We start from the raw sequence: 25,708 nt of genomic DNA, 5'->3' as shown, positions 1-25,708 counted from the left end.
AGCATCCTATGACTCCTAAAGTTTGTGTGATAGATGCATTTTGGTGCCCAGCTTTTGCATTATTTTTGATGAGAAAAGGGCAAGAGAGTGAAACACATGCCCTTGCTGGCCCAGCAGTTTCCATTAGATCAGACGGATGAATCATCTTTCCAGAAATTAATTCCTTCCTTTAAATTAGTCACATCTCTGGCAGACGACAGTGTGCCACAGACGGATGTGACCCACCTACTCTTTTTTCCAAGGCAGCAGGCCACCACTCTTTACTCACCTATCCAATAAATGGCCAATGATGTTGGTAGTTATGGAACATCTCTGCCTTTGCAAAATTCATTTTTCAGTGACCTTTATATATTGTATATAGTCTAGCAAAAAGAGTCAAAATAAACCTGTGGAGTCCTAGCAAATATAAACACTTATATTGGAGTAAGACCTATTGAACTCAGTGACTCTTATTTCTGAGTAGGCGTGCATTGCATTGCATTGTAATTCATTGTCAGTCTGCAACCTTGCAGTTAAAACTTTTTTTTTGAAGACTTATTATTTTCATAGCACTTTAAATACATTCATTCCATTGAAATAAGAGCAAAAGCTCCTGCTGATTACACTCACCTACTTTTCTATCATCCATGTGTGGTTCTGTCTTTATTATTTCCATTCTCCATATGAAGATGCAAATCTGAAAGAGAGTCCATTGCCCAAAAAGGCCACCCTGTGAGCTTCTGACTGAACTGGAACTCAAATGCTCGTTGTTCCTGAGTCTAGACCAACCCTCTAGCCATTGAGGCAACTTGCTTTCAAGCTATGGACCTGAGTCTTTTTTCCCAGGCAACTGCAATTTGTGACAACTGTGAGGACTCTTTCTCACATTACAGAATGAAACACAGTGAGTTGCCTGTGGCACTCCAGTTTGAGCAACAAGAAGAAAGACTCCTCTCGCACAATAACATCACTGGGATGTATTGCCTTATAGTTGGACTCTTTCATCTATAATGCAGAGGAATAAGCTTTCTGTTTGTAATATTTGTAGTTTACAAATTCAAAACATTGGATTTTCTTCAGATAGATTAGAAAAAACCACGACCCAAGTAAGCACATCACAGGAAAAAGCAAGCAAATTCCCCGTCAAAAAAGCAGAATAAAATGAGGCATTCAATTATTAAGAAATGGGTATAAATAAAAATGTTCTTTTCTCTACTTCGCAGTCACCGATATGATCTAAATTAAGACTTATATCTCATTTGACTTTTCCCCAGGAAAGAAAAATGCTGACAGAGTAGAAGTTTGAAGAGCTCCCTGAGGTTAAGAGTGCTCCACATTTAATTTGTAGCATTGAGGCAAGAAGAAGAGAAGGTGTGAGATAGCTCCTTCCCTTTTTCATCTCTTCAGGCATGGGGCCTTGTCCATACAATCAGTTTATAATTCATAAGAAAGACACCTTTTGCATGCCTGTCCACATAGCTTTCTTCTTGCTTCTTCTGAACGTCCCCATTATTTTGTATCTGGTGCACTGATACTGGGAAAATATGACTCATTTAAGATAATGTATTCAGTTTGATCTGGTTCCTATATTGCCAGCTGTGTCATGGGAGTCACTGAGGCATGGCAGTTCTCCCAGTCACACTTTGAAGAAAGCCAACCATGTAAGTGGGGCTCACAATGCGATATCGACAATCTCTGTTTTTCTTTCCTGAAGGGCGGGATGACAAATCCTCTAGAGAAGCAGGTCCCTTTGGGCAAATGCAGAACTTCTCAGAGTTGAAGCAGGATGTTTCTGAAGCATCCTAAAATGAAACAAGGTCTTCCAAAACAATTTGGGGACACATTGGACAATTAATAATAATAATAATAATAATTTATTATGTGTACCCTGCCCATCTGGCTGGGTTTCCCCAGCCACTCTGGGTGGCTTCCAACAAAGACCAAAAACACACTAAAATGTCACACATTAAAAGCTTCCCTGAACAGGGCTGCCTTCAGAGGTCTTCTGAATGTCAGGTAGTTGTTTATCTCTTTGACATCTGATGGGAGGGTGCTCCACAGGGTGGGCGCCACTACTGAAAAGCCCCTCTGCCTGATTCCCTGTAGCTTTGCTTCTCGCAATGAGGGAACTGCCAGAAGGCCCTCGGTGCTGGACCTCAGCGTCTGGGCAGAATGAAGGGTGTGGAGACGCTCCTTCAGGTATTCCGGGGCAAGGCCATTTGGGGCTTTAAAGGTCAACACCAACACTTTGAATTGTGCTTGGAAACATACTGGGAGCCAATGTAGGTCTTTCAAGACTGGTCTTATGTGGTTATTGCGGCCTCCCCAGTCACCAGTCTAGCTGCCGCATTCTGGATTAGTTGTAGTTTCCGAGTCACCTTCAAAGGTAGCCCCACATAGAGCGCATTGCAGTAGTCCAAGTGGGAGATAACTAGAGCATGCACCACTCTGGCGAGACAGTCCGCGGGCAGGTAGGGTCTCAGCCTGCGTACCAGATGGAGCTGGCAAACAGCTGCCCTGGACACAAAATTGACCTGCGCCTCCATGGACAGCTGTGAGTCCAGAATGACTCCCAGGCTGCATACCTGGTCCTTCAGGGACACAGTTACTCCATTCAGGACCAGGGAGTCCTGAAAATTCTTTAAAAATAAATAAGTAAGAGGATTAGCACAAAAGCTCCAAGACCTATGTTCTGTAATTTGGCAAGCTTTATCAATTCGGGAGGGACTGCGTCTACATGTATATTTTTAGGACCTGCCTTATTTTTGTGATTGTAAGTTGTTTTAGACTGTCTTTAATATTGTGCTTTAATGTTGCAACCCAAGCAAGCAATGTTGCAAGCAAGCAAGTGAGCAAACAATGATATCTTTAGTGAGTATCTATAGGTAGGACAGAATTTTTAAAGCTTCATGGCTCAAAGTATTGTTAAAAGCTATATTAAAGCAATGCAATCATAGATATATACACAACCATTTCAGCATCCATTCTTGTGCTTTATAACCCGTTTAACGGCTCTTACAAGAAAACAAACAAGCTTTTGTTCCCCCCCACTTGGCATTATGGGGTGAAAGCAGATTGGTAGGAAAGGTGAAGCAGGGGGAGAGCATGCAATGGCTCTTTGGAAATCAACTGCAGATTTGAGTTTACATCCCAAACATTTATTTCCCCATTTGTTTGTGAGATATGCCATAGATGAACAGCTTAGCAGTGGTGGGCTTTTGGCTCCCAAATTTTAGTTATGCCCTGTGTAATGCTAAAAGCTGGAGTACCCCTGCCTCTCTCACTCGCTTCTACAGCATTGTTGTGGCGCCCCCTGCAGTGCAGTGCAACCACACCAGTTGTGGCACTCTAAAACTGCCTCTGATCTTAGCAGGAAATATTTGACATTAGACATAAAAGTGTTATCTATAGACCTGTTCTGGATACCTCCCCTTTCCCCTTCCCCCAGATAAACAAAGTCTGATTATGAAGGCCACTTTTGAATGCTAAAACTCATTTCTGGAGCTAGGACTTCATCTCAGTTCCACCTGTTCAGTCAACATAGAGAAGAAGCAGGATTAAGCTGGTTGGTTTGTCTCCATCTCCATATATTAGGCTGGTTATCATAACAGGCTCAGTGCATGCACCAGACCTGCACTTGCAGTCAGGTTCAGCATATAGATCATACACATGTAGAGTTTTCCTTCATAAGAGGGAAGGCCAAAGACAGACATTTTGCTGTCTGAAGCAGGGCAGAAAATGGTGCCTTTTCTCCACTTCCATCAGTCATGGTGCTTAGTAACAAAGGCCTGCCAGATATTTTTGCATGTGAAATAATACAATCTTCAAACACCTTTTCCCTTCTCTGAAAGTAAAGATAAAATACCTAGCTATGTGCTGTCCTTTCATGATCCCCAGTATTGGATGCCTAAGTGACAGGAAGCTTTCCTATAAACAGGCTCAGCTGTGGTAGTACGGGTGAAAATCAGGATCGGAAAAGGTGTCTGGTTTCACCAGGCTCCCCTTAACACCCTACAGCAGCAGCAAACCTATTTTCCCAATTGAGTGCATAGAGTTTCTTGCATGTTTTCTGAGAATTTGAATTGTGGGACAAGAATATCAGCAGAAAGCAGCAGGAAGACATGTACAGACTGTCTATCGTATCAGATTTCAAGAAAGCAGAAAGAAATGTCACGGGGAGCTTTTTGTGGAATATTTAATTAACAGCAACAGCTACAGAAATGAAAAACAACATCCAGGCAATTACAGTGTTCAATAAAGCAGCTCTCAAAGGATGAAGCAGCAGTGGATTAGTGACTGGCATTTAAATATGTTATCAACCAGTTAGGGGAGACTGGAGTAGATTCACTTCCCGGAGGACTAGGCTAGTGCAATGTATTATCGCCATATTATTGTGGATTTTTTTACCCAGGGCAGTAAATTGAATTATATATAGGAGATAGTGATGCCAGTTCAGGTCTCAACTTAAGGTCTCAGCTACGCAATCTGTTCTTCTGGACAGTATATTACACCATGTTCTTGATATACCTTGGGATTCAGTCAGTCATTCATTTTGGTTGAGTGAGAGAGAAGCTGGAAAACTGTATTATTTATAAAGGTGGAGAAATATGCTAATCTTTGGACACTTAAATAGAATGGAATAAAGCATTCATGTGCGCTTACCTCAAGGGCCATGTACAACTGGCGACGGTTGTGCCTTCATGTCAACTGGAAGAGAAAAACGTTGGATAGAATTTCGATAGGTAGTGATCTTTTCCCCAGTAAAATAGGCTTTTTTTTTTTAAGCACATTAACTGGACTAAATCATGCATTCACTACAATAAGTTGGCATGTGGTTTCTTAAAGCATTAGTTTTTGAAGCCATGAATAACACTGCTTTTGGTTTGTTATTTTAAACACATCAAACAAAAGGTTTCCTGAGCCACCTTGTTCCCTGCTTCTCAAGGCTATCACCATGCAGGCTGCTTGCAGCAGAAACAGCCTTGTGCAGTTGGAGCATTGGTGTAGCATAGCTGTGAAGACTGCAGCTCTCCACACCAGAGGTGGGTAACCTCAGGCCCAGGGGGGACCTTCTCTGAGTGTTGCTATTCTTGGCTTAGAGCCTAACTCGACTTTCTTCGAATAGAAGGGAACCCTCCAGTCATGGAGGAGCTCACCAGTCCAAGGCACCTTTTTGCAATGGTTGCTTGTTGTCTCTGCCCGACACACAAATCATCAGCCATGCTTTCTTGTAGTCATAGCATATGGGCTTCTGAGACCAAAAGCAACAGAGATGATCACAGCCAATCTATGGCTCCAAACAGTAGCCCCTTTGTTTTCTTTGAATCACTTCTCTTATGCTGGCAGCTAAGACAGTCCCTTTTAGAAGTAATTTAAAATGCTGCTTCTTTAGTGCTGCTTGACATTATATCTTGAAGGGTAATTGCATTCTAGGGTTTCATACATGCATTCTAGGGTTTCATTCATGCAACAGACCTTTGTAGCTGAATACCTGGCAAAAGAGGAGAATAGTCACAGGCCAACAAATAGTCCTGTGACCCGTCTTTCCTCCCTTTTGAGGATTTCAGAGCCTTAAAATGGCCCTGCTTTGCCACCTCCTCAAAATATAATGTTGCTGTCAAGAAACCTCTGGCTTCTTCCACATGTCACAGTTGTACTATATAGCAGGTTAGTTTTTGTTTCATAAAGGGATTTACCATTAAAATAAATGAATAAAAACACCACAGGTGGTTTTTTGAGGGAAACTCTATGATTTTTCATAGCACGCAAGACTATTTGTCTCAAATTGCTCATTCGGTAGAGGGTCTCAGGGTTATGGGTTGAAGCCCCACATTTAGCGAAAGATTCTTGCACTGCAGGGGTTTGGCCTAGATAACCCTTGTGGATCCTTCCAATTCTGTGACTGAAAAGCATAAGGCAAGATGGGTGTGTGAAGTTGTTGTGTAAATCTGAAAGGTAGTCAATAGTGTTGGTAGCATGTGGGGGAAGGGGTAGAAGGTGAGAACAGGACCTATATGCAGGTGACTGTCATACATGATAGACAGCAGAATATATCATATCCATACACATCTACTGAATGTACAAAAAATGCAGAAAGAAGGATAAATGAATGTGGAAAATCAACTAATGGTTGTTGTCAGCATCAGCATTCATTAACATAACTTTATCATTTAGGACATTCATCAGATTGTGTATGACTCTCAGCATTTTTCATGGCTGTTGGTAATTTCTGCATTTTGGGCATTTCACTGTAATGTTTAAGTATGACTCCTGCGTGACAGCATTCTGAATAGCACTTTTCCTGGATGAGTACCATCCAATGAGGGATTTAAAAGTGGGCTAGAAATGTTGCTGCTGGAATGAATTCCTGGCCGAGAAGGAAGAAATTGTGTTTTTGCATCTCCATACCTATTTCACAAACTGCTGAGACATTTTGAAAGCTTGCATACACCCTCACAGCAACATCTAATAATTTCAGCCCAGAGCTAGTATAGAGGCATTGGGGACAGTGAGAAACCTATAGAAAACTGCCTCAGTGAAGCAGTTTTTAAAGAGTCCTCCTACCCACAGAGCTCTCTTCACATAGGACCCTGGGGTAAATTTGTCAAAGTAGGTCTCTATCACTGTGAAAAATTATAAACATGCTTCCTGCAAACCACGAAGAAAAAGAAAATCAGAAGCAAAATTGGTTTGAGCTCATCCACTTTCCCGCCTTGCTACTGCTTCATGGAAATAAAAAGAGCAAAATAGAAAGAAGGGGTACTCTATCAGAAAATGGCATTTATTGTTGTAAAGTATCTGGAAAATGGAAAACACCACAACCATCCAATGTTAATGCTCTGTGTTAATAATATAAAATACATCATGTTCACTACATGCAGCAATAATACCAAGCCCATTTAAATAAATTATAATTATATCTAAGAGTCTCTCATGGCCCTTAAAATATGAATTCAATAGGACATAATCTGTACTATAAAATTCCAGAGCTGAACTGACCATAAGAGCTATTATTGCTGCCATCACAACTGGAATCTCTGTAGCCTCCTAAGTGTCCTGCCAGAGACCATTCTGTCCTGTGGAGAGAACAGGTGGAACCAGGGGGACCATCTCTGAGGCATCATCTTAAGGCCACATGCCAAATGAGAGATATGCAGTGCAATTCTATAGATGAGTAAGCCAAATACAGTTCAATGGGACTTATTTCCAGGTGAGTGTTCATAGCATTGAAACTCCAGTAACCTACTTTTGGTTCTGTGGTATTCAAACAGGGCTGCAACTAATTGATTATGAAAAGAGACTGTGTGGAAATAAGTACAATAACTCACCAGTGGTTCATGTCCCAACCAAAATGAATACTGAGGCATACCACACAGTGCACATGCCAACATTTTACACAGCTACAGCTGCTGCTGAAGTATATTTTGAATTATGGTTTGTAGGCCAATTGTGATTGTCAAAATAATCACTACTCTCTGGACTTTTAGGTCAGTGTAGGACAGGCTGCTGCAGGGGCAAGTGAACAGAAGATAAAGCCAGGTGTTGAAGAGTCTTCTACAGTACATAACTATGAGCAGAGTGAGGCTCAAATCGTGGTCATTGGTATATAAGATGTGTTGTGTTACAGAAGCATGCCTATGTATTTTTTTCATCTCTGAAATGTAGGGCATATCTTGGGACTTTGCTTGCATAGACGGCAGCCCACCAAGCCATCATCTCTTCCCTCTAAGCATGCCTAAAATTCTCCTCTTAATCCAGAGTAAATGTTTTCCTGTGATCAGGTGCTAATGGCTGAGATTAGCTGGTTCAGCAGCATCTACAAAGGGATTATTGCCGTTCCCTTTGAGCACCACAAGCACCGCACTTTCATCACTTTCAACTGAGAGCAATCACAGCCTATTGTTACATTTACACACACACACACACACGTGATAATCTTTTTCATTTTCACCTAATGACAGAAATAGATTATTAATTGCAGAAACTTAAAGCAATTAAAGCCATCCAAATTGTGGAATCCACACTTGCTATGTAATTGAAAGGAAAAACTATACTCATTATCGGATGGCGTTCTGGGGTGGGTGGAATAAAATGACTATTAAAACATACAAGATGTTTCTGAATTGAAGGGTTATTATCATATTATTCATACATAAGAAATTTAATATTCAAAGCATATTACAACTTGTGCTTTGCTTTACTTGCATGCTATTTTAGGGGACAGTACGTTTCCTCAATAAGTGCATGTGACCAGACTATGTGGTCGCTTGCTTTTACTCCCAGTTTACACACAGGGAACTGAAGTTGTAGAGGATAGAGCCTTGACTCTCCCAGATTCTGCATGCTTTCAGTTCTCCTATATTTACTCTCTCCTCAAAGAATAAAATGAATAGATTTATATAAAGCATGCTTAGGACTGGGCATCACCACAATTAGAAAATCACATGTGGAAGAAAGGTGCATTGAAAATGATGTTTATGGCACTTATCTCCTGGTAGATTAGGCTAATGATGAATTTAGGATTGTCAGTCATCTGTTTCCAGGTGTTCTCTTCTTCACAGGCTGTAGAAGGATGGCCCTCTATTTTGAAGATGTCTCCTGTATGAAGGGCTGTCTAGTCAACACCCAGTTTAAAGATAAAGAACCATAAGAATGGAGAGCAACGAAGCAGGCTATCCTTGTGTAGCACAATCGTCTCAGAATTCAATGAAATTATTTTCCAGTAACTGTGTTCAGGATTGCCACAGAAGTAGGTGAAGTTGATAGATAGTAAGGATGAGGGTGAGGCACACCTACATAAGTGTTAAAATACGTGTGGGTTTGCCACACACTCTGCCACTGACAGCCGCAAACTGGGCACCTAAGAGAAGTGCATACATGCATACCGATTTGTGTGCGTTGAGCTCCACCCAAGTGATGGGGGAATCCTGAACCAAGTAGGCCCATCCCTCGTATGAAGGAGCCCTATGTACAAAGAGCTTCCTCTAACATACTATATAGCATTTACAGGGGGGCAGCACTACTCAGTGTACCCCCTTGATACATTCTTTCGACACATGAAGGGGTTTGTGTGAACCCTTCTGTAGTGCCTCACTTAAGGGCCTCCATGAGAGTAATGACTTAAGGTCTCTTTGGTTTAGGTGTAACATTGTCCCCACCACCCCACACCATCTAGTGTAGGGAGTAGAGTAGATGGATGCAGACTGTCACATGAAACAATTTTATGTGTAGAGTTGGAAGGAACCACTAGGGTCATCTAGAAGAGTTTGGATTTGATATCCCACTTTATCACTACCTGAAGGAGTCTCAAAGCAGCTAACAATCTCCTTTCCCTTCCTCCCCCACAACAAACACTCTGTGAGGTGAGTGGGGCTGAGAGACTTCAAAGAAGTGTGACTGGCCCAAGGTCACCCAGCAGCTGCATGTGGAGGAGCAGAGACGCAAACCCGGTTCCCCAGATTACAAGCCTACCACTCTTAACCACTACACCACACTGGCTCTAGTCCAACCCCTTACAGTGCAGGAATCTTTTGCCTGACATGAGATTTGAACCCGTGACCCTGAGATTAAGTGTCTCCTGCTGTATCTATTGAGCACATGCACACAATCGTCATCACTAATTACAGCTTCCCAGTGCTGATGTACATGCAGTGATATATTTGCCCTGGCAATGTTGCACAAGTGTCACTTTTTTCTTCTTCCATGGAAGTTCCTGCTGAAGCAAATTAGCAATGTGGGAAGCACATTACCTAGAAGTAAAGCTTAATGTCATAAACTTTTTGAACGATCCACGCTGGTCCGTGAAAAAACTGTATCTTTAGCCATGAGAGTTTGGGACGGGGGGGTGGAATCCTGAACTAGCAACAAATTTGTCTTCCTTGTACAGAATTTTTAATGAAAGCCCATCTGTCGGTAGGTCTCCCACTGTGGGTCCCTACCACCACTGCCACTTGCAGCATGCTACTGTTTAGATTACGGTTGCCTATGCTGGGGACCAAATTTGTTTTGCAAACAACATCTGGGGTGGCCAGAATGAGAAGTGCAGAGTTCAGCAAAACGTTGACAGAATCCAGAGCACGAACACCTTGCTTCAAACCTCTGTGCTTCAATTACGTGAGCTGGTTCACCTACCGCTTAATTGGCCGCAAGCCATACAAGTAATTATGCCTCTGACATCTCCTGAAATTATATTCTTAATTGTTACATTTATTTGTATCACAATGAAATTAAACCACATCTCGGTTTGGTGGGGCTCTGTTGCTCTCATAGCTACTAGCATTGTGGGGGCATGGCAAGCATCAGTTTTACATTTCATGGAAATGTCGTCTGGCAAGCTAGGGGGAGGGAAAAACAAAGGAAAAATCCCCCAAGACCTCTAGGGAGCAAGAATTGTAAAGATGGCAAAGTAACAGAATATTGTAGTATGGCTCTTATTATTATCATAGCGCACTGCAGATTACTCTGTTTCTCTCCGCTCCCGCCCCCCACCAACTGGCTGTTATTGTTTGCTGCAATTTATAAGAGTTTACCAGGGCAATGCTGAATTGGTTTGCCTGCAAACAGCAATATAATATCTCACTCCAGAGACACAACATATCTCTATTTGTCGTTGCGAATTTACTACTTTTAAAGAAAACGGGGAGGGGGGGACACACACATCCTGCTTCCTCCCTCCTGCCTCCATTTCTTCCTTTCTTTTTTTAAAGAAGAGGAATAACATCCTTTCAAGGAAAATGTATGCGGAACCAATTTACAGAGGTTTGGGGTGGGGGGGGGAGGAGCTCTAAACACAGTTTGGTCTTTCTGCTCAGAACTGCTCTCTAATTGCTTTGAATTTACTTTATTGCAAGGTTGGGGATTGCTTTGAAGTGATTATGAGGAGAACAAACAGGCCTTTTCTTTATTTGCAGGGAGAATTTAGAGAAGGAAAAGCTCTCTCTCTCCATTCCCCCCCTCCATTTGATATCCTGTTTTAGAAGCTACAGTTCTAGAAAGTCTCAACAGTTACTAAAAATGTAATGGTAACACATTTACTACCTTTCTTTAATGGCTGAGTCATTTGTACTGGGGAATCTTCTGCTGGCATTGAAAAGTACTGCTTCAGCTTTTCTCCCCTTAACTGTATCATTTCGATGGATGGGGCAACTGCAGTCTTCTGTTTCTTGGCAATCCCTTTGCAACCCCCCCCCCCCACTGCTGCTCCCCCCCTCCCTGCCCCGGGGCTTTCCACCTCTGGGTTTTCTTTTGCTCTCATACTATTAAAAGTGTGAACACAATATGATTTGGGAAATAAGTAAAATAGCAGTCAGGATTTGCATAAGGAATCTGTACCTGATAAAACACAAGCAAAGATGGTTGAAGGAAAGTAGTAAGAAATAGGCCATGTAAGATAATGCTACACACAACCAATGTTAGAATGTTGAGCATCTGAAATGTTTACATGGTGATATTGTATATTTATGTGAACCCTTTAAGCAACCTTCACCAGCACAGGCTGGGAATGATGAGGTTGGGGAAGCCTGTCTTAATGGGGCAAAGATGTGTCTAGCTGCCTGGAGCCCTCAGCCCAAGGCCAGTGCTCTTTGCCTCCTCTCTGGAACCTTGTGGGAAAATAAATTAATAAAATGGTGCTGAGCTAACCAGCAGTAAGTTTGGTCCACCTTTCATCTCCATGATAGCACAGCAAACTTTGGATATCAGAACTAAGCAATGGTGTTGTGAGTGCAATTTGACTCCCCATCTCACCAGAAATATATTTAGTGGCACAAAGAGAACCATAGAACAAAAAGAATGAAGGGAAGTTTAAGTGGAGAAAGAGAAGAATACAACTCAATGCTTCTTGTTACAATCCACTGGTGAACGTCAGACAGGTATGACAGAGGTGAACTACTTCAGTGATGACGAAATGACAATGAGCTTGGCCGAAAGCTCCTTCAAAATTTAGGCCCAACTCATATTAAGCTCTCTTGTGGAGGGAAAGCCAGCTCTTACCAGAGCACGCACCCCTTTCCCAGTAAAATTTACTGAGTTGTAACAGCAGCAATGGAGCCTGAAAACTCTAATGCCATTCATGCAATGTTGCGTCGCCTTGGGGGTGGGCCCTCCTCCCATGTCACATAAGCTTCCTGGAAGAATTGTGCCATGGTTTTCTGAAAGGAAATTTGAGCACATGAGCTCATGTATAGGAGATTTGTGTGATTGTGACACCGGGTCGTGTAGGTGCCCCAGGCATGTAGAGCATCTTCATGTGAGCTGCAGCTCACACGCAGGGTTTTCCAACACACAGTTGTTGAAGGAAGGCAACATGAAGGGCTCGAAAATAATGACCCGAATCCCAAGTCAATAGCAGGGCATGCTATTGCCGTAAACACAAGTAATGAGTGAAGAGGGCTTATGTTACAGCAGCATTGCAAGCACTAGGACTCCTGGAATGCACCTTTGGACTCTGAATCCTCCTTGCTGCTGTTGCCACAACCAGGTCAATTTCCAGAAAAGGGATGGGGGAGGTGGAAAGGTGCTGAATGTGGGGTGGGCAGTGGCAGTGAAGTGCTTGAAAAGGCACTGGGAAGATAAAGAGGCCTGGACTTCTAAATGAGCTCAGAAACAATACCATTTATTTTCTGAGTATTTTTTGGAATGGGAAGGAAAACAATTCCTTTTTGTCTAGTCTGTTGCAAATTGAAATGCAGAGATGAGGTAGGTTTGCCTATCACAGAAGAATCACCATATGGATCTGGGGGTGTCATTCACACACTTTGCCCCAGAAAGGGGTTGCATATTCAGACATGAGTGGAATACTTTACTGACCCTTCCAGAACAATAAGAAAAACCATTAGCACTCGAGGCCGCTGGGTACAGAATACACAACTGAAGCAATCTGTTCTGAATGAAATATTAATAATAGTAAATGCATGGCTGTCAGGTTTTTATATTGCACACATCTTTATGTTGAGTCTGAATACTTTGCGGAACACACATTATCTTGTCTAGGCCATTTGTGATGCCTCAAAAACTTTGCATACCACCTATCTATAAAATGCATGCGTAATGTTTCAGCACAAATTAATTTCTTCTGTATGCAAACTAATGTGTGCACATTTCTGCAGAGGTCTGTAGTTCTGAGTCGAAATGCTTCCCCCGTGGTATTCTGCAGCCAAATAATGGGTAAGGTATTTTTTTTAATGTAACAGATGTCAGGCAGCATGGCCCAGAGAGCAGGCTGGGCGGTAGGATGTAAAATATTCTGTTCCGAACTCTGACAAATACCTGTCCCATGACACCAAAGATGTCACATTGCATCTCTCACTCCATTTTTTCTCATTTAACTTCTGCAGTTGTTGTGCAGGAACTTTTAGATTCTGACAAGGGAATGCAAAAAAGAAGTAAGTGATATGTGCTTAATTTCCATTGAAATCAGCAGGACTTAAGTATGCCAATTACTTATGATGTCAAAGGGCTCTAGGTTTTATCCAGGTTATGACAGGGCTGAGAGGATAGGAAGGAGCATGTTAAAAAAGACAACATGAAACTAGCGTGTATGTATGCATGATAACTGGCAGACTTTAGCCCTCCTCAGGTGTGCAAATTCAAGGCTTACAAAACATGTGATGGACAGCTTGTGGAGGATGACTGTCTGAAGCAGTGAGCCTTCTGAATTCATGAAGGTTCCCTGCATGTTTTAGAACCCTGGAAAATCAGAGTTATTAAACATGTGACAGAAAGCTCCACACTTTTCCTCCCAAAAAATTGGTGGGCTATAAGAACAAGTGGGGTGGGCAGAATATGCTCATTCTGGCAATCCCGCCCATTTTACCTATTAAATTAATCCCAAATGTCCATGCTTCAAGAGGGTTCTTCTGGTATTCACACCTGAATTGGGCTCTTTTTGGTGGAGCACCTGTAGATGTCTGGATTGGCCCACAAATGGGTCCCAAATTACACATCTCATTTTTAGGCCAAGAGACTACAATTTAATTCAGACCTCAGGACAGTCCTGGAAGAAAGAATGGGCCTGAGCTGGCTCCCCCCCCCCCCATGAGCGTCTAGCCTTTGTGACTAAATAGGAAAAAAGTAAGAGCAAAATCTGTTAGATTTCAGAAACAAGGGGCGAAAACATGAATCATAATTTTGTACACCACCTTGGAGGGTTGCTTTTTTTAAAAAAAATGAAGGGCAGTTAAGAAATATTTTATATTTTGGCAGCTGCATCACTACCTTGTGATTAACAGTGAGGGGGTGGTCAGGGCAGTCTGCGCACACTGGCAGAGCCAAACTGGCACTCCCACCCATGCACCTGAGTCATTGAGATGCTGCCAGCATCCCACCCCTTCCGTGTCCTAGTACACAGTGATGATGCCACTGCCAGACTAGGTCCACAGTGCCACTCTATGCCTCCAGCTCCTCTTATTGCCGCTGCAATAAAACAGTTCCCAAAACCATCCCGCAGGCAGAAAAGGTTGCATGACTCAGACAACCTACTTGCCAAGGAAACAATTTGCCATCTCGCCCTCCCCCAAAGTGGTATCTTGTTTCTTTAACACAAAGAAATTCAGCAGTTAGTTTCATCCTGCATCTATTTATTTTAACGGGGTGCACAGCTGAAAAATGCTTAAGACTGCTCTGCAGCTATTCCTCCTTACCCTTCCGCCCCCCCCCCCCACAGCACAGACATTACCAGCACTGAAAGAGAGACAACATTTCATGTGGCACAAATTGCTAGCATTTTGTCCCTCCCTCCTTCTTATCCCCAATCAAACATTAAATCTGCATGCAACAATATCAGCCCGTCTTACCTGTGACTTTCACTTCAAACACTTGCTGTCTTCAAAGAGACTAGTTGAAAGGATTTAGTTTTATTAACCACTCTGGCAGCTGCTGCTGTCCTCCCTATTAGCTAATGGAGTTTAATTATTTTTGTGTGTGGAAGATTCTGGTTTAAATACTCCAGTTGTATCTTCCTTGACAAACGGGGCCTGCCAATTTACATGGAACATGTACCCACTTTACCAGCAGTTGTTATCATCATGGAAGCACATTGTCAACTTGTACAGAACCAGATGCTTCCATGCCCAAATGAATTACAGAGGAAGAAAGGCTCCTCCCTCCGTATCCTCAATCTCAGCACAGCGAAAAGTCAGAAATCTAAATAGCATCTTGATATATACTAGGGATGGGAAACCTCTGGCATGCAAACCTAATTAGGCCCAACACAGATTCTCAGTTTGACCCGTGAGGCCATTTTCATCAAACCACATCCATCTAACACCCCTAAGTGATTTCAGGTGAGGTGCAGGTAAAGACAGGGCTACAAACAAACATTCAGGAGCTTAAAGTGCTCTTCTGCACATGGAACTTGCTGACAGGAGTAACCCACCTCGCCACCCAAGCTATAGTGAGAGCTGTGTGTATTGGCTCTGACAATTAGCCCTGTTTGGCTTGGCTGCACTATGAAGTTTGCCTTCAAATGGGCTCATTTCTTTGTCCATTTGCAGGTGCAGTTTTAATTCATGTGACTCTCTGTAATCTCTGATTAGTTGATTAGTGATTATAAGGAACTCCTCCCAACTTTTACAGGCAAACTGCCCCACACACCTGCCAAGGTTGGTCTGGGGTGGTGGTGGGAGAAATTCTCACCCACTGGCTGGATCTGGTCTCTCCACCCCATATATGTAAATGGATGAAGTCATTATCTACGTGTGGATCTCTAGTCTCCCAAATGCTGCTATTCATGTACAAGAGGAAAATATCAGCAGGCTTGAAAGGACCTGAGGTTTCCAGGAGCATAAAGAAATCTCTAGAAAAAAACTCTAGAGGGGGTGGGCCCCCCAAAGAGTGCTGTTTAGGGGAAATTGTTGGCACTTAATCATACTGGTATATATGCCACAGATGTATGTAACAGATTTGCTGTCTATTTGCCAAAGCTGAGCATGATTTTTACAGCGATTTATAAGCTAGGCCAGTGGAGACATAGAATGCAGAAATCACTTTTTTTGATTATAAAGCCCTTTTGATTGCTGATCACTACAAGTTCTTTGCCTTTCTTTTGCAAATCTGATTCTTCTTTTTTAGGGGCTTGGGGAGCGAGAATGAAAACTTTGCTTTCTTCTTCCCATCAGTTTATGTAGAGTGAGCCCTTTTATTCTCTGGATTTTCTTTGCCATTCTCTACCAAAGAAAAATCCCGGCTGCATCATTCCACTCTCTTGTAGCCTGATAGGCAATTTAAACATATATTAAAAATCATCCTTCCAGGCACATCACTTTGAATGCTGTCTGACACCATTCACAACATCTGTGTCACATCAGCTCTGGAGCCCAGGGAAAACCTGACAGTAGGAATCTGTTTTTAAGGCATCTCTGGGATTTCTCCCCCTTGGACAGTCCTTTGGAGTGGTCTCCTTGACAATACCTCATCATTGTTGTTTTAGTCAAAGATTTAAACTGAAATGACACAAAACAGGGTCCTTGTCCATAAGGTGGGGACTTTGTGCAACTGACAAGGATTGCCAGCAATTTCAGAAAGAAAAGAGGGAGGTGCTTTCTCATTTTCATAAAATACATTTACTGGGCAGGGTGGGAGAATAAAAGCTGGATTTGCCCTTTTTAGTGTTCTGTCAGAAGGGCAAAACCAAAGGTGGATTGCTGGTTTTCTTTTCTCCTTTCTGAGGTTTTTCAGGGGACACAATTTCCCTGCCATTGGGTGGTAGCCAACATTAGTCATATTCAGAGGCTATTGATTTTCATGGTTCATCTTTGAGTGTGACTAATGCTGGATTTCACTTGTTGTTTCTAAAGGGAGAAAAAAATATATACAGCAGAGCCAGGGCTGCCTTACATTCCCACCATTTTGGAAGCAGGGGCTGGGGAGTGATCTGCCCCAGGCATGCCCCCTTCCCCCCTGTTGGTTCACAGTGCTGAAGGTACCCAATATGGCAAGGGCTACAGGGGTTTCTGTGGTGACAAGGAAGGGACTTATGCTCTCTCTCTGCTCTTAGAGAAGGAGATCTGAAGCTTCCTATGTCCCCTGGAGCACTCTCCCAGGGTTCAGAGGATTGTAGAGATATGCACATGCAAACTATTGGACCTGCAGAGTCGAAACGGACCTCATGTCTCACTGTCCAATTTGTGGATGAAATAGTGAAGTAAATGGAGGAAGGAACTAACTGATAATGGAGGCAATAAGAACTGTTCCTGGCATCTGCCAATTTCCTCTCTGGAAGTCTCTTTAGAGCAACACTATGTGTTATTTCTAGATTACTTCTGTGGTGGGGGGATGCTAAGATGAGCTTTTTGTACCACTCTTTGTGCTACAAAGCTTGTGTAGTAGAAGCAGCAAAAAGAAAGGAGAGAGCTCTTGCTCTCATTTTTACCCCAACTCCAAGCCAAAAGTTCTTGTTTGAACTTTCAACTCACCACTGCTAATGATAGAGGGATACTAGGCCAGTGTCATGGGTGGCTATGACCAGAATCTATGAAAAACCTCAACTCCAGCAGGACTGCATTGACGAGAGCCCCCTGCTGGAGGTAGACTGACTGAGGGAGGTGACCCATGTGTCTTGTGTAAAGCCCCTCTCCCCACAAAAAACCTGGATCCTACTCCCATCAGCCCAATGACCAAGAATGGTAGGAGTTGTAGTTCAGCAAAATCTGGAGACTTGTGGGCTTCTCCAACCCTGATGTAAGTGTTAAACAGACTTGGAGATAAGATGGACCTTAGTGGACTAGAACTTCTGTACAATGGGAAGCCCAGTCCTGTTTTGTGAAGCTGTTCCAGAAGATATTATATACACATTTAAAATAGTATAACACCTAAAACTGGGGTACATTGAAAAGTTGACCGATACTACCATCTTTTCCTTTTGGTCCATGGGTGAGTTTCCCCGCGGAATTGGACACAGATCATGTGCAGGCCTCTTGTTATTTATATGGAACTAGGCCATTTGGTAAGTGTGAAATCCCTCATCCATCCTTCTACTCAGACTATAAAAATATAAAATTATGTCTTTGGATTTTCCTCCAGAGTGTTTTTTCTTTTTTTGTCCTGTTTCCAAACTTGTCCTAGAAACTCACCCGTGTCTTGCATGTGCATACAGACACTGTTGGTGCTTTAAATAATTAGTAATAATAAGAGAACACTCAAATCTAACTCAAGTTGTCAGGGATTTTAAGATACTAATGAAAGGATTAAATAGGGCTTATTACCCATGAGAATCCTGAAGCACTCTGCAAACTGCTATATTTATACAATAGCTTCACTCCCCAAAGGAACACTACTACCTTTGAGTTGAAAAATGTAGTAACTCTGTAAAAGCTTATTAAGTCAATTGAACAAGATGGAGGGGGATGGCACCATCCTTTTATGTCTTATTCGTTCAGCCATTGTGGCCTATTGGAATTACTGAGGTCTGTACAATATTGTGCCTGCTTAGGGTAGGACATCTGGCCTTGTCTCATTTGGCAGGATTAGATGTGGATTTACATTGCTCTCTGTACCACTTAGAGTTGTTGCCAGGCTCTGTAATTCCTGGGCTTGGAATATAAACTTTGTGATTTATCATGTTTGCCTCAAGTGTCAGGTATACATTTCACACACACACACAAATGCACATCATGGGGGGGGGGGAGGGGGGAGGGAGATTCCCTAGTTTAGATTTTACTCCAATCTGGGGAAGAACTGCACTCTTTCCCAATTGACCTACTGCAAACCCAGTGATCTTTCCACTTGTCCATTTGTTTGTAGCCCCCCCCCCCAATGCATCTACCTGTCCACTTACCTTACTGAATCTGCTGTTTCAATGGCAGAAAGGGGAAGAATCATATATCTCCCAAAGCTCAGGATAGTAATAGGGATGGTGTGGGAGAAATCCCAACTCAAGAACCAAAGCAGAGCCTCTTCAGACAGATGTGGGGCTTGTCAGAGATCATGTGTTTGAGATTCCTGGATTGCAGGGGGTTGGATTAGATGACCCTCAGGCTCCCTTGCAACTCCACAATTCTATTATTCTGGCATCCAAAGCACTCTCAACCAAATGCTTCAGAGATCTGGATGGTTAAATGAATGCTGCAGACAGCACGTCTGCAAAACTGAAACCTGCCAGGGTAGGGAAAAGGGAGAAGGAGAGCTATTCTGTGACTGACAGGTCTCTAGTCTCTAATCAGATGGAATTTGTTTATCAGGAATCTCATTGGGGAAGGGATGTTTCAGCTGAAAAGCTGACAGCACAATCCTATATATGTCTGCTGTGAAGTATGGCTTGCTGTGCTCAATAGGACCCCCAAGTAAATGTGTGCAGGATTTTTGCTTTAGGCTGCAATCCTGTACCTACCTACCTAGGACTAAGTCCTATTGAACTCAATATGGCCTTCCTCTGAATTGCCATGCATTGAGATGCCTTGCAAGGCAGCAGAGTCAGTGGCACGTCAAATAAGATATTTGTTTCTAAAGTCAAAACTTTTCAGTTTGAGAACCAATCCCTAGCAAGGTTTATCTTAAGCTGTAGAAGTTTAACCAAAAATAAAACCCGTAAAGCTGACTGGTCCAGCATTATCAGAACATCAAATACAGTATGTAGAATTTGTCTACTGTGCTAGTAAAGCCTAAAGCACAATTTGTTTTAAAGAGAGGCAACCTGTTGTAATGTCACACTATCCAGCATACCACAATGGGTCTACATGAGAAAAGGACGTTGGCAAACTTAGACATTTTCCTAACAGCATTGGCACCCCCAAAGGGACAAGCAATTATTTAGTTTAAAGCGCATTTTGTTTCTTGGGCAGCTGTTGCAGCAAAGAACATTAGAGTGAACCCTCACTTCAGCTCTGTAACGTGTGTGTAAATGGCATTACAGCACTGTTCTGAACGTAGTAAATGGTTAATTTTGATTGCCCTGATAAATATGCTATTCATACAAATCTCATAAAACTCTGAAAATTAATATTTTAACCAATGGCCTTGCTTCAGCAAACACAATAATACTGTGCTCTATGTCACCGCAGACCGCTAAAGCAGATGGCAGACGGAAGCTGAGCTGCATAGAGCAGCCTGAAATATTAAATCAAATCAATCTGAAGTTGTGTTTGTGCCTGAGGGAAGCTTTCCATTCAGATGAAGGAGATGGTCTCTCCTAACTGCCTATGCATGGGTCTGGGGTTGGAACAGATTGCTGAAAGATTCAAATGTTAGTGCTACTGTGCTAAAAAGATAATAGGGTTAAACCTAAATGTGCAGGATTAACCCCAAATTATGTGCATTTCCAAAAGGATATTAGGGAAAGTTGTCAATTTTTTTTGCTTCCCTACTGCAAAAAGGAGCAGTGTGATTGTTCAGTTCATGCTAATGATCCTTTTCTATTTATTTAACAGTCTTTCACACATCTATCTGTACAAAAACACCCCCAGTTGTAAGGAGTCTGTTTTCCACTGGTGCCCATGGGAGACTGGTAGGACAGAAAGCAAGGAAACCACCAGTAGGTGGAGTCAGAGAAAATGACAGGCAGAATCAATCAGTTTGAGATTTTTCTCCCCATCCTCCTTGGTAAATTCTTCAGGAACAATGCTGAGACTCAGGAGGAGGAACCTATTAGGCAGTGCCACCCCCTGCACTAGTTGCAAGTAAGAAGGCAGACAAGTGAGGGTTGGTTAAGGGCAGGCTGAAGTTGGTGCAGCAGTGTCCCATTTGGACCACCCCCATTGCTGTCATCATTTATACCCCACTCATAGACATGCCTACACCTTATCTGTCAATGCTTTCATTACCTATTAAGGCATCTATGCATTTGTGGCTTCCAGGGTGGTGCTACTGCTGCTGCTTATCAACATGTCTATCCAGTGATGTGATGTGATTGGAGGAGTCACCTTCAGGTGATTCCTTGAATACTTCACTAGAGGAGGCTGCTTCCTAAGGGCTGCACTGAGATGAATGGGAAAATTCACATTCTCAGGTGCCCCATGTTGTTTATATCAGAGGACACATTGAAGCCTATATAGCAGAGGAGTCATGTGTTGAAAGCAGGGCAGGAGGGTGTTGTATGGCTGTGCAGACTAACTCCACCCCACTGATGTGCACAGCAGTCACATTTCCTTGCAGCTCATGTGTTTAATGAGTGTGTGAAAGAGCTCTACAGATGTACATCAATGTATGCATAGAGCAACTTCAGATGCTGCTGATGGTGGATAGTGCGGGACAGTACATAAATTGTATGAAATAAAATATAAATCAATAAATGTTCTTTCCATATATGGGGGACTCTTCTGAACACCCCTGTGTTCCTAGAGAATGACGCAGCTGTCTCTTTTACAGATGTCATGCTCTTCAAAAAGAGACAAGATAAATTTTTGGTTTCCATTTCAAAATATGTACAAGAGAAATTTTTTCATCTTCATGCAATAATCAAAAGTGGGTCTTTGAATTTTTTGCCCTGTTTCTAAATGCTATTTGCAACTCACTAGATCCCAAGAGGAAAACTCCATTCAGAGGACACAGCCACTCATTTATTTATTGTACTCATTTATTTGGCAATTTATATACCACCTTATTACAATAATTTCTAAGTGGTGTACAAGTGACTTAGTTTGAGCATATTACACTGATCCTCATCTGACTGCACTGGCTACCAGTTAGTTTCCGGGCCCAATTCAAAGCGCTGTTTTTGACCTACAAAGCCTTAAATGGAAATCTATTCTGGAGGGTTAGAAAAGTGGTGGGCATGGTACAGAAAGCTCCATGGAGAAAGGATTGTCTCCTCCTTTCCATGAATGGCAGCTACCACTGGAAAAACTATTCTGCTCCCAAATGTCTGAAAAAATAGGTAATTGAAATTTGCCCTTCACAAAACAACAATTACCAGCACCCTTCATGAACTGCAGCTCCCAACATAAGTTTAAAGTGTTTTAAATATGCCTACCCACAATGGTAGGAAGACTGACAAGATGGCTTTCAGCTCAGCTGTGTACCAAGGGCCTTATGACATACCTCTAGGAATCCACTTGAGTTGAAACCCAAGCTGCAGCTGTCTTGATAGGCACAAAGTTCTGCACTAACATGCCACTGATGATGTTTGACAATGGTACTATTGCAGACAATTCAAAAGTTGGTGCTCAGTGATCCCCCCATATTGTTTTTTGTTTGAGGAGAGAACTCATGACATCCTTCCCTACAACTGTGCTTGTTATTTTTCCTGCTTAAGCCTTAAAGACTTGTTCTTCTTAACCCCCTCAGTGTATCAATCAGGGCTGTCTCCCTCGAGTTCCAGTCCCGTGAGCCTCTCCACTCAGCTCCACCATCAAAGTCCACTTCATTTCTCCTTCTGCTTTGTTTTCTCTCCTCTTGTCTCCTCCTCTTCCCTTTTTCTCTTTGGGGGAATGAGATGTTCAAAACACACCTCCACTCATCTGTTTCCTTAAGTTTGGGAGTGTGCCGCTTTGGGCTCTCATAACTCCTGCTCTGATCAGCAGTACAAAGGGGGGGGGGATCTAAATGTGGCCCTTGTTAATGCCTTGGGAAGATTTGCTGTCACAATTCTCCCTCAAGTAGGAGTATGTAGTTGCTTCTGAAGAGGAGGCATGCACACAAGGAGGAAACTGTCATTAGAGAAAATTTGTGTGACACTAATCGCCAGTACGTAGCACCAGCACTTATTTTTTCGGGGGGTCATGGCACCAATTCTATGCTGGGACTCATGGCACTTCTTTCACCTCATTTTTAACCAAAAAGAAAGAAACAATGAATAGAAGCATCAAAGAATTCTAGAGAAAAGGAGTGAAAGACATGTTAACGTTGGCTGTGTACAATGTCCTTTTATCCTAGAATTAACAGAGACTACCTGTGCTTTTTTCCACGTAGTCCAAACGCAATCTTGATCTATTGCATCTTTTTTGGCCCCTAAAAACTGCTTCTTGAGAAACTGGTTTCATTCCAAAAACAGAAACTCTTCATAGATTGGTACTGCATTACCCAGCCTTTGTTGTCCATTTGAAAGCAGTTGTAGGTAGTCCCAGCAATGGGGGGCAGGGTGTAGCCACACCTGCCCAGTGTTGTTGTTGTGTACCAAGATTGCAATGGCCACTCGCTTCTTCATTCACCTGGGACGTGTGCACGGAAGAAAAAACATGGATAGCCTAACCATGGGGAAGGTTTTCAAACATGTATCAAGTAACCAGACCTACCCTTGGCTCAATCTAGATTGAAAGCAGCATGTTGAAGACAAGCACCCACTATTCTTGTGCTGCAAATGGGTTCATGTGTAAGCAGCTATAGAATTGCACTACAGTGGTACCTCGGGTTAAGGACTTAATTTGTTATGGAGGTCAGTTCTTTACCTGAAACCGTTATTAACCTGAGGTACCACTTTAGCTAATGGGGCCTACAACCACCGCCGCACGATTTTTCTTCTCATCCTGAAGCAAAGTTCTTAACCTGAGGTACTATTTCTGGGTTAGCGGAGTCTGTAACCTGAAGCATCTATAACCTGAAGCGCCTGTAACCCGAGGTACCACAGGTATAGTACTGTTACTGGTGTTCTTGTATGCACCCTGATAGGAAGGGAGAAGGAATGGAGCAGCGTTTGGGTCAGGGCTGAGTTGAATGTTATTGGTGGATAACACTTTGGCTTGACTTTCTGGGCAAGGAGATGAAACAGGGAGATATTTGAAAATGTTATATAGTTGATGGACCATGAGCTTTCTCATTTTGACAGTGACACTAGGCACCCCACTTTTTGTGAATTCATCTCCTTCCCTGTGCAGGTACTAAGTTGTTAGCTATTTATCCAAAACAAGAGCTACATTGACAGAAGTCTGGGAGCAAGCCCCAAAATCTAGGCAGCCTTTGATTGCCTCCTGTTCTTGCTGTGTGTTTTTCTCCCCTTCTCCTAGCCATCACAAGCACATGATAAAGCAGGTCTCTTAAGATTGCATTTCTGGATCAGTAATTACTGAATTATAAACAGTCTGGCTGCCTAAAGAACTTCAATTTTTAATGAGGAATTTTGATCTTGAGGTGGCTGAAGCAGAAGCACATATGTGTGACCTTTATAGCTGCATGCAGCATGTGTTTCTAGCTCCTGTAAACAGCTGTCCTTTTCAGTGGCATTGTGCCTTTATGTGTACTGAAGGGCTTGCTGCTGTTACCAAGTTATTCTTGCTACCCATGCTGCTTTGATGTTGAATCGCATGATTTGTTTCTCAGAGAGCCACTTTCTTTCTCTCTCATAGTAAGAAAACAGTGAAAGCACTTCCAGGACACACTGGGATGTGCAACATTCCTGTGCTTCTATTGTTTATGATTAATGTGCTACTAGTGTGATTTTGAAAGCAACAGTGAAGCTAAACAGGGGGGAAGCAGTTGGAAAACATTGCAATGGATATGGAAAGAACCCGGGGGAAGGGGGGATAACATAATCACAAAGTGCACCTTTTCAATCCTGAAAACATTTCTATATAACATATTTGTTTCTTTAAACAAGATTGCTAAAATGTCTGATGGGTTTCAATGACTTGATTCACATCAAATCCTGGTTTAATAATCCAGGATATGCACAAGCTCCTTGCATCTATGTGTGCCTCCTGCTTCACTCTTCCATTCACACAAATAGGGTAATTAGCCAGGAAACTGAGCTAACCATAGTTTCATGTTACTTGGAAACCAGGAAGCTATTGGTAATGACATCCAAATAATCCAGTGCTCACGAACCAACTTTGAACCATGAATTCATACTGTGGCTTGTTTGGAAGCCATTAACCCTGCTTTGACTGTTTGCTCATAATGGGAAGCTATGGTTAATTGTGATCTCCTAACTTGTTTCCTTGCTTCTGCAAAGCGGCTGTGTGCAGATGGGTGGAGCTCATGTGCATCTGTATTTGTTAGGTCAGGATTTGATTGTCTGAACATGGCCAGTATCTCTGCATCCCTCCATTCATCTAACAATTTCCCACTGAGTCTCACTATTTATTCTACTGGGTTGTTTTGCTTAGTGTATTATCATGTATATAGGTTTGTTTTTCTGTGTGTGGATTGTGGAAAATGTGCATTGGATTGAACCTACTCCATCAACAACTTTTCTTTTCTAAGCCAGTTGTTAAATACTGGCAAGATTCTTCAGTGTGCATCCACATCCTGCAATACTCTCCCTCCACAGGGTGTCCCTCCACAGCACCCTTTATGCCCTTTCTCTATTATATATCTTAACTACCAGCCCATGAGAAATCAGTACTTTGCTAGTCTCCGTTCTCTTCTCATTGAGGCCTGGCCACTAGATGCTGCAGGCAGGCAAAAACCCAGCTTTGACCCCATTAGATCTATCACTCACCATTCCATTGATGTTGCCTGTTTCCCCTTTGTGATCTGTTTCTCAGTTTTCCTTGTTGCCTATAGCATTATGCCTTTCAATTATTTCCCCCTGCTTCTCCTATGCTGCAAGTTGTATCAGGGAAGAGAATATTGCATCTGCTGAAGCTTCCGCCTCTTACAAGCACTGCTTGAGTGTCTCTGCATAGGACAGGGGTGAGGGATATTTGGCCCTCCAGGGTTGTTTGCTTACATTGCCCATCAACCTTGACTATGGGTGAAAGGGGCTGGAGTCCAACAACATTTGAAGGGCCACAGATTTCTCACCTCTCATTTAGGGTTGCCATGCTAGAAGGCCAGCCTTCCTTCAGCTTACATACCCTCCAAGTGTCCTGATTTTCCAGAATGATGAAAGCCATCACAACTTCTGATTTGATCCCAGAATGTC

The 25,708-nt window shown here is 42.6% G+C and overlaps 1 protein-coding gene across 6 annotated transcripts in view; it reads left to right on the top strand.

Moving 5' to 3' along the window:
• Positions 1–25,708, top strand: part of DAB1 (DAB adaptor protein 1) — a 573,658-nt gene that overhangs the window by 129,116 nt on the left and 418,834 nt on the right. Inside the window, exon 1 of one of the 6 annotated variants that reach the window (XM_083510314.1) lies at positions 10,973–10,994. The exons of the other annotated variants lie outside the window; for them this stretch is intronic. The gene's annotated coding sequence lies outside the window, so the exon portion shown is untranslated. Of the gene's footprint in view, positions 1–10,972; positions 10,995–25,708 lie in introns of those variants that run through there. 6 annotated transcript variants of the gene reach the window in all.

The sequence above is a fragment of the Podarcis liolepis genome (genome assembly GCF_965112155.1).
Source record: "Podarcis liolepis genome assembly, chromosome: 6".
NCBI lineage: Eukaryota > Metazoa > Chordata > Lepidosauria > Squamata > Lacertidae > Podarcis > Podarcis liolepis.
This window is presented reverse-complemented; position numbering and strand designations above follow the sequence as displayed.